General features: G+C 36.9%; 1 non-coding gene across 1 annotated transcript; it reads left to right on the forward strand.

Moving 5' to 3' along the window:
- The first annotated feature begins 1284 nt into the window (after nt 1-1284).
- On the forward strand, nt 1285-1391 carry LOC125581038. The gene has a single exon (XR_007318749.1). It is a non-coding gene; the product is annotated as a small nucleolar RNA R71 (small nucleolar RNA).
- Nucleotides 1392-10336: the final 8945 nt, after the last annotated feature.

The raw sequence follows: 10336 nt of genomic DNA on the forward strand, positions 1-10336 counted from the left end.
GTTGAAATGTTGAGGAGCTCTGCTACTTCTGCTTGGTGGTCTACAATGTCCTTGATGAGCATCATTTGGACATGAGCCTCACGCATACCCGAGATCTCTGGAAGCTTAACTCCAATATCACTTAAGTCTTTTCTGAACTTGGAAATTACCTTCTTTTGAGCTTTGGTGAGGACCCTTTGTGGAAATGGGAGCTTGTCATATGGTGACTGCTCAACCTCAGTGGTGTCCTCCAGCTTGACTTCTTTCAGCTTCCGGTTAGCTCTCTTCGCAACTGGTTTCTCAGCCATGGGTGCATCTCCCTTCAAAATCTTTACTTCAACCATTTTGTCAGCTTCCTTCACAATCTTTGCTTCAGCTGTTGCTACAATCAGATGCTGAACCTGTTCAATCTCAGTTCCAAACACCAATCTTTCAATTTCATCTACCTCTTTCTTGTGGTTACTCAATTCAATCCCTGAAGAAGTGGTAGAGAGGACAACATTGCAATACTCCTTGGGTTTTTGCTCAAATTTTCCAGGTAGAGACCCTTGCTGGCGATTCTGGTGAGTGGTCATGGAAGCAAACTGGTTTTCCAAAGCCATGAACTTGTTGTTGAGCTCATTGTAACTTCCATCAATCTTGGAGTGAAGGTTCTTCAACTCATATCCAACCTGCTTTTCACTTCTAGTCTGAGACTCCAAGATCTGTTTCAGTAGAACATCAGTGCTGCTTTCCTGAGGAGTAGAGGTAGAAGGATTAGCTTGTTGTTGAGAAGACTGGTTCCCTTTGTTGGAGAAACCAGGAGGGGGGTTTTGCTGAGGCTGATAGTTGCCTTGCTGGTTGTTCCTTGGCGGATAACCATTATGTTGGTTGTTAGGATATGATTTTTGTTGGTAGTTGTTATACTGAAAGTTGGGCTCTTTCTTGTACCAGCTACCATTGTTGTTGATGAAACACAACTCTTCTTGCCCTTCCAAACCCTCAACCTCATGGACAACAGGTGGTGCCTCTTGGCTTGGGTTACCAACAAAGTGCAGTTGCTCTTGTGTGGCTTTATCAGCAAAGAGGATGTCTATCTTATCCTGGAGAGATTTGATCTCTTTCCTCGTCTGCTTATCATCACCCCTACTACCCCTGTCGTGGTCTCCACTGTATACTGCATCACTCTTTACCATGTTGTCAACCAGCTCTTCTGCATCATCTTCAGTTCTTCCCAAGAAGAACCCATTGCTAGCTGTATCCAGTCTGGCTCTGTACTTAGGAAGAGCACCACGGTAGAATGTGCTCAGCAAGCTTTCTTTAGAGAAACCATGGTGAGGGCATTGAGCTTGGTAGCCCTTGAATCTCTCCCAGGCTTCACTGAATCCTTCCAAGCCCTTCTGTAGAAAGCTGGAGATCTCATTTCTCAGCTTAGCAGTTCTTGAGGATGAGAAGAATTTCTCCAAGAATGCTCTCTTGCACTCATCCCAAGTAGTGATAGAGTCGCTGGGTAGAGACTTCTCCCACTGACGTGCCTTATCCCCCAAAGAGAAAGGGAATAGCTTGAGCTTTAAAGCATCTTCGGACACACCATTGGTTTTTGACAACCCACAGTAGCTGTCGAACCTATCCAAGTGATCAAATGGGTCCTCTAGAGCCAAGCCATGATACTTGTTGTTCTCGATCACGTTGAGGAGTCCTGACTTGACCTCAAAGTTGTTGGCTGCCACAGCTGGTGCTCGGATTCCCAGTCTATAACCATGAATGTTGGGGCGGTCATAAGTACCAATGGGTCGAGCTACCCGCGGTTGGTGTTCTGCCCCTTGTTGTTGATCTGCCATATCAACGTCCAATTGTTGCTCTTCTTCTCTTCTAGCTCTAGCACACACTCTCTCTAAAGCTCTGATGTCTGCTACTATTGGAACTAGGTTTGATGGACCCCTGCTCCTCAAGTTCATACACCTGAAAGTTAAAGGTAGGTGAAGAAGAAGAGTCAGTAACAAAACAAAATTTAAAATGACTTAGTCTCAAGCAAGTGACTAAATCTCAATGTTTAAATCTACTCAGAATTTGGCAACGGCGCCAATTTGATGTTAGGAGTTTTCAAGCTCCTAAGACAAATGTTGTAGTATAGTGATTGTCGAACCAGTTCTGAGGGATATCAAAGCACTAAGAAGGCAAGTACTCACTTAATCTAAGTGCAACCAATGATTTAAATGGGTTTTAAGCTATGACTAAAACTAGAAAGCAATAACAGAATGATACTTTCTTGACTAAGGGAAAAGAGAACTCATGGGCATAGGGATTAGACCTTGGGTGATCAAGTATCGAACTAAGGATGGCAAATGATCAATCAAATTATCAACCTTAAGCCTAGAAACAATTCTAAGCAAGCTCTATGTCTAGATGAATGCTCATTTGCTAACACATCTCAAACATCAAATGTCTTTGGTTGAATAATATGAAAGCAATCATTACTAACAAGTCTATTAGCTATCTTAGCATCTTTAACAACAAATGTCTTTGGCAAAGTATACCAAAAGCCTAGGAGAGTTGTCTCAGACATTTCATCAAACACCTTTCGGGTGGGAAATGCCTATTGATCAACTTTTGAGTGGCCAACTCAGAAGATGCATTATGAATACTCTACTAGCAAGGAACAAGAAAGATTTACACTAAAACATCCTAGAACTAACCTAATCACCCTTGATCTCCCTAACCCATGAATTCAAAAGGTGATTACTCACTAATCTCCATGATTCCTCTTAAACCCATATTGGATTTCAGATTAATCATGTAAAGAAATAGATAAGAAATCAACAAGAACACAAGAACATAACAATCAAAATCCAAGAGATGAACTTCTCAAGAGAGTTTTTGTGTCTTTCTCAATAGATCCAAAAAGATAATCTCCTCCTGGTGGCTTACAGAGTATAAAAACATAGGTTTAGAAAATAAAAACGTGCATAATGAAATGACCAAAAGGCCCTTAAGTAAAATAGAAATCGACCCAACAATAGACGCAGAGCGACCTCGGCATGTCGCTCCGAGAGGTCGCTCTGGCCTTCGGGAGCGACCTCAGTGGATCGCTCTGAGAGGTCGCTCCGGGCTTCGCTTCGTGTCGTCTCGCCATAGAGACGCGAGCGACCTCGGGGTGTCGCTTTGGGAGGTCGCTCCGAGAGGGGTGTGAGATGCGAGCGACCTCGGTGCGTCGCTCTGGGCAAGTCGCTCCAGGGCCGATGGTTGCGAGCGACTTTGGTGCGTCGCTCCAACGGGTCGCTATGGATCGGGAGCGACCTTGGTAGGTCGCTCTGAGAGGTCGCTCCAGGGTCATCTAAGACTGTTCGGAGTAACGAGAACGCGAGCGACTTCATGGCGTCGCTTTAGGAAGGTCCCTCTGAGAGGTGTGACACAGCGACTTCGTGATGTCGCTCCAGGAGGTCGCTCCCATGCTCTGCTCGTTTAATGGTCACCTATTTCACCTCCTTTGAGCTCCAAATGTCCCCAAGAACTCCATGTGGCACTCCAGTACCTAATAGAGACTCATGTATGCAAAATGCAACCTAAACATGTCTAAATCCTAATCTCTATGATGAAAATGTTTATGAATGAATGGATAAAACAATGCAAATATGCAAGATATCAGGAATCAAATCTGACATATATCCCCATCCTCCTTTGAGGTCTCATCTTTGTTCTCTGTGGTGGAGCTATAGGAACATAAACGGCATAGCCGAATGTCTTAAGATGGGATACGTCTGGCTCATGACCCGTAAGTAATTGTAATGGGGAATACTTATGTTCACTTGATGGCCTGATGCGTATGAGCTCGGCCGCGTGAAGGGCCGCATGTCCCCACGCTGAGACCGGAAGCCTCAACCTCATGAGTAATGGTCGGGCTGTGAGCTGTATGCGTTTTATAAATGACTCGGCCAAGCCGTTTTGTGTGTGTACATGTGCCACGGAGTGTTCCACACTTACCCCCATGGACATACAGTAGTCATTAAATGCTTGGGAAGTGAACTCACCAGCATTATCAAGACGTATAGTCTTTAATGGAAAATATGGAAAGTGTGCTCGTAATCGAATTATCTGAGCAAGCAACCTGGCAAAGGCCAAGTTCCTGGTCGACAGGAGACAGACATGCGACCATCAAGTGGACGCATCTATGAGGACCATGAAATATCTAAACGTTCCACAAGGTGGATATATTGGTCCACAGATGTCTCCTTGAATTCTTTCCAGAAAGTTTATAGTCTCTTTAGTGACTTTAACTGGTGATGGCCTAGAAATGAGTTTCCCCTGGGAACAAGCAACACAAGATAGGTGCTTAGGGATGACTCGTTTCTCTTTAAGGGAATGGCCATTTGAGTTCATAATCAGTTTACGCATCATGGACGACCCGGGATGACCCAACCGGTCGTGCCACAAAGTGAAGTTATCGATTGCCTCTTTATTAAAAATGGCATTAGCTTCGATCATACTGACTTTAGTGCGGTAAAGACCAGTAGATAGTGCGGGGATGCATTCTAAGACTTTCTTATTGCCATGGACGAGTTCAAAGATTTGAAGAGATTCTTTGTTTCCCTCGCCCTTGGTTTCAATGTGAAATCCATTCATTCGAATGTCTTTAAAGCTTAATAGACTTCTCATAGAGTTGGGTGAATACAAGGCATCTGATATCTCAAGATGTGTACCCATAGGCAATAGGATATTGGCCTGGCCGTGCCCCTCTGTGAGGCTAGCAATACCCGTAATGGTTGAGATGTTGGCGTTTTTTAAGAGTTAGATTTATGAAGTATCTCTTATCTTTAAGAATCGTGTGGCTTGAGCCACTGTCCACAACGAGTACATCCTTGTTCTCGTTCATTTCTAAAACAAGATTCAAAAGGATGCAACTTAGAGACTTCATATATATAAGGAAAGTTTTTTTTTTATTATTATATAGGTCTTTAAAACAAGTTTAAAATAAAAGACAACATAGAATTTAAAAACACCAAAACATAGAAAACATATTATAATGTCGAAATCACTTCAGTCTTTAAGACAATCCGAAGTTTCATAATCCATAAGATCGTCCTTGTCATGATCGAAATCTTTTCCATTGTCTTGACAAACCATATGGGCTTCAGGATTCTTCCCTTTCAAACTCTCTTGATAAACCTCAACAAGATGCTTTGGAGTTCTACAAGTCTTAGCCCAATGATAGTCCATTCCACATCTATGGCACACTGATTTACTTGATTTGGTCGAGTGTTAAGAGTTTTCAAGGCTCCTAAGACAAATGATGTAGTATAAAAGATTGTCGAACCAATTCTAAGGGATTTCAAAGCACTGAGAATGCAAGTACTCACTTAATCTAAGTGTAACCTGTGATTTAAAAGATTTCTAAACTAATGATTAATGCTAATGCAGTTTCAGAATAATAAAAGCGATAAATGAAGTAACTTTCTTAACTAAGGGAATAGAGAACTCATGAGCATAGGGACAAAACCTTGGGTGATCAAGTTTCGAACTAAGGATGGCAAATGATAAATCAAACTATCAACCTTAAGCTTAGACACAGTCCTAAACAAGCTCTATGTCTAGATGAATGTTCATTTACTAACACATTTCAAACATCAAATGTCTTTGGTTGAATAATATGAAAGCAATCATTACTAACAAGTCTAATGCCTATCTTAGCACCTCTAACAACAAATGTCTTTGGCAAAGTATGCTAAAAGCTTAGAAGAGTTGTCTCAGACATTTCATCAAACACCTTTTGGGTGGAAAATGCCTAAAGATCAACTTTTGAGAGGCCAACTCAGAAGATGCATTATGAATACTCTACTAGCAAGGACGAAGAATGATCTACACTAAAACATCCTAGCTCTAACCTAATCACCCTTACTCTCCCTAACCCATGAATTCAAAAGGTGATTACTCACTAATCTCCATGATTCCTCTTAAACCCATATTGGATTTCTGATTAATCATGTAGAGAAATACATAGAATCGATATGAAAACAACAAGATTGCAATAACAGAAAATCAATTGAATCAAAGAGATGAACTTTCCAAGAGGTTTTTGGTGGTTTTCTTAAGATAAAAGATAATCTGCCTCCAATGGCTTACAAAAGGTACTTAAACATAGGTTTAGAAAGTGTAAAATGTACATAACAAAATGACCAAAAAGCCCTTGATAAATCATAAGTTCGACCAAATAGACGACGCGCAGCGACCTCAGCACGTCACTCCGGGAGGTCGCTCTGGGTGCTGGGAGCGACCTCAGGTAGTCGCTGTGGGACGTCACTCCCGGCTTGTTCGTCGCTCTCAAATCGACACAACCCGAGCGACCTCTGGGTGTCGCTGTGGTGAGGTCGCTCTGGAGCTGGAGCGACTTTGCCTTGTCGCTCTAGGAGGTCGCTCCGAAGCGTAAATGGCGAGCGACCTCGTGTTGTCGCTCTGGTAAGGTCGCTCTGAGAGGTAGGGCACAGCGAGTTCATGGCGTCGCTCCGGTAGGGTCGCTCCCATGCACTTCTCGTCCAATGATCACCTTAATCACCTCTTTTGAGCTCCAAACGCACCCAAATGTCCCCAAGAACTCCACGTGGTACTCCAATACCTAATAAAGACTCATGCATGCAAAATGAAACCTAAACATGGATAAATCCTAGTCTATATGATCAAAATGCACATGGGTGAATGGATAACACAATGGAAATATGCAAGATATCATAAACCAACTAGGATTTAGGAAAGACTACTAATACATAATATGAAAAGATTACAAAGAAAGAAAATTCCAAATCATACAAGGAAAAGGAAACATGTGGCCGCCTCTTTCTCTTCTCAATAGGTCGTCTCTCTCTCCTGCGGATCGGCTGGTTTATGACCGGGCCGGTTATGGACATCCATCAATTGATTTATAACATAAATCTTGTTTTAATATTTTTGCATCTAATAGGGTAGAATATTAGTTGACTATTGTTAATGAAGAGGAAAGAATGGAACAATAAGATTGTAGGTAAATCTCGTTTAAATACTTTTGCAGTAATAGGTAAAATATATGGAAAATGATGAAACCATTAAATTTGATGATTTTCTAATAAATGAGTCATGACTTATATTTTAATAGATAAGATTATAGATTAATTGTAACATGACTTTATAGTATTAGGTCCATTAGGTTCATTTTTAAAAAGATCACATAAATCAAGGTTGTGAATTCTGTTTTAATATATAAGAAGATTATTAAGAGTATCCAACTAAAGAATAGTACGACATATATGGTAAGAGTATGCTATATTATTTTTTTGCATTAAGAGCATATGAATCTGATCCCAACAAAATCCACACCTCGTATTATCTAAAGACCGTATTTATATTTGAACATTATTAAGTTTTCCCTCTATTTTTATACTATTTAGTTCCCCAATTTTTGTGAAAGAAATATTTATATAACAAAAATATTTTGCTGAGATTTTAATATTTGACATTTTGTGTTTTATATTGAATTATTAAATAAATCTCATCTGAAAAAACTATTTTATCAACTGAATTTTTGATCCACACATCCAGCCTTCGTAAACGTTTAGTAACAGTATTTACAAATTTTCAATCTATTCCCAAATATTCATAATATTTTTCAAATAAGTTATTCTAAAAATTTAATCTCTTACTTATTAATCAAGAAGCATTTTTAAGAATAAACAGCTTTGGTAGATTAATAACAATTATGCAATTATAGGTGGCGAGCTCACAGCCTTCCTCACCTAACTAAATTAATTGATCTTTAATTACTAGGATATTTACAACTAATGCCATTGGTACTACATCTATTATACATTTTTTTTCTTAACGTAAAAGACAATACATGGTTTAAATAAGACTTATTCTTGGGTTCACCAACCAATAAAATTGTGTTATTTCATATTCAATATCTTTTAAAAAAAACAAAATATTGTCAAATTATATTATCTTTTTAAAATTAAAAGGTAAAAAAAATAAATAAAAAATAGTAGTAATTACAAAAAAAATATATATTTTTAACATCGTCAGCAAAACATTAAACCCTAAATCATAATCCCTAAATCCTAAACCCTAAACCCTTGGGTAAATCCTAAACTCTAGGATAAATCTTAAACTCTAAACCAAAATCACTAAACACTAAAACACTCAGGGGTTTAGGGTTTAGAGTTTTAGGGTTTAGTGTTTTTATTTAGAGTTTAGGATTTATCCAAGGGTTTAGCGTTCACCCAAGGGTTTAGAGTTTACCCAAGTATTTAGGGTTTATCCAAGGGTTTAGGGTTTACCCAAAGGTTTAGGGTTTAGGATTTAGGGTTTAGGGATTAGGATTTAGGGTTTAGTGTTTTGCTGACGACGTTAAAAAAAAAAATTTTTAATTTTTTTTTCTGTAACTACTATTTTTTTTACTTTTTTGTTTTAAAAACATAATATAACTTGACAATATTTTGTTTCTTTTTTAAAAAGATATCGAATTTGAAATAATGAAATCTTATTGGTTGGTGAACCTAGAGGTTCATCCTAGGGGGTGAACCCAAAAATCTATATTATTAAAAGAGAAGTACCCATTAAAAAATACCCCTAAGTTTTCTAATTTATTTACACTTCCATGCCACTGAGAATTAAATTAAACTACCTATTTTAATGCTTGTCTTTTCCAGTTAAATTAATGAGTTTTCCTTAATCAAATTTAAACTTAATGTCATTAAATGAACCAACATATTTTAATGCTTGTCTTTTCTAGTTAAATTAATGAGTTTTTCTTAATCAAATTTGAACTTAATTGTCATTAAATAAACCCAAAAATACATCATATTTAACGTAGCTTATTACGGACGAGTACGACCCAATAATGAACTTGAATTTTATTTTTACGAAAACGTGAATCACTTGACTTATGTAATATTTAAAATATAATAACTACAATATAACAAATGCATATAACCTACCTATGCTTTAGTTTGAAATGATCATGCTCAAGTTTTATATAGTCAACTTACATCATGCATCGATCGATGTACAATATTCAAACCACCTATAGCTTTCGTTTTCTTTATAGGATGTATCAACAAACCAATTATCTCATTGATTTTCTAAGCTTTATAAAAAAACAAATCAATAAATACAAACTCAAAATCCAATATCTTCTATTAATCAAAACAAAATATTTTCAATGTCGTATCTTTAATGTACCTATTAAATATAGAAACTATAATCATAATTACACTAATTATAAGAATAGATTTGATTCCAACCAATTGATCTATTACTTCAGTAATTGATTTGCTTGCAGAAGATGAAACAATAAATTTAAAATTTATAAGAATATAAAGATTTAGAGATTCTAACCAATTGCCTATATTTGCGTATGATTTTCGCATAATAAGCTTCAAATTGAACACTGAAAAAGATAGAGAGATTTTTTTTAATCTTTTACCGACACAGAACTTAAACAAAACGAAGAGTTAAATGTAATTTTTTTTTGTTACACTTCCCGAAAAAATGGTTACAACATGGGCTTTCATAATATGGTCTTTTAACATATTAATGTTATGGACATTTAATAATTATCTTGACGAAAAACAAAGACTATAAATAATTTATTATTAATAAAATTATGAAATTATTTACAATTTGATGACTAATTCATCGCCCTTTTTTATATGTTAAATTTTTCATAAAAGTTTAAAAATTATTTTATTTTATTTAAACATGTATAACTAATTTATAATATTTTATGCCATACTAAGTCATAATATAATATTTCTTCATATTTTACATTAATAACCATTGTTTTTATATATCGTCTACAATTCTCTAATTACGTCTATTTGTTCAATTTTTTATATAATATCGAATATTCGTCATAAATGGATGATTTAAGATGCCAAAAAAATTATTTACTTGGTGAATATAATACATCAAATATTACAAATACATCATTTAGTTAAATAAATAAACAAAAACAGAAAATTCATATCCGCGCTGGCGCGCGGAGCAGGGTCTAGTAACTCTTTAAATAAAATGACAATAAAATTTATTGGATATTACACTACCCGGTTCTAGATATAACAATTACCGGTTGATACTCCTTACGCTTTCTTAACCGGTTATTGCCAGCAAAACTTTCTATAGAATAATTCTGCTTGAGACGTTTTACACTTTAAACCCACTGAAAAACTTGACTTCTTCATCGTCTCCTACAGAATAAACAAAACGTAACAGGATCATATAAACTGGACAAATGATAAAAAAATATTTTCCTGCACAACCTGATTGCTATTAACTAATTTGAGGTCCTACCTGATCTGCTAAAGAGTTTATTTCGTTCTAAAACATATTTTCACGAACAATATTAAGCAGAAGGACA

Source organism: Brassica napus, chromosome C1, assembly GCF_020379485.1.
Source record: "Brassica napus cultivar Da-Ae chromosome C1, Da-Ae, whole genome shotgun sequence".
NCBI classification, from domain to species: Eukaryota; Viridiplantae; Streptophyta; class Magnoliopsida; order Brassicales; family Brassicaceae; genus Brassica; species Brassica napus.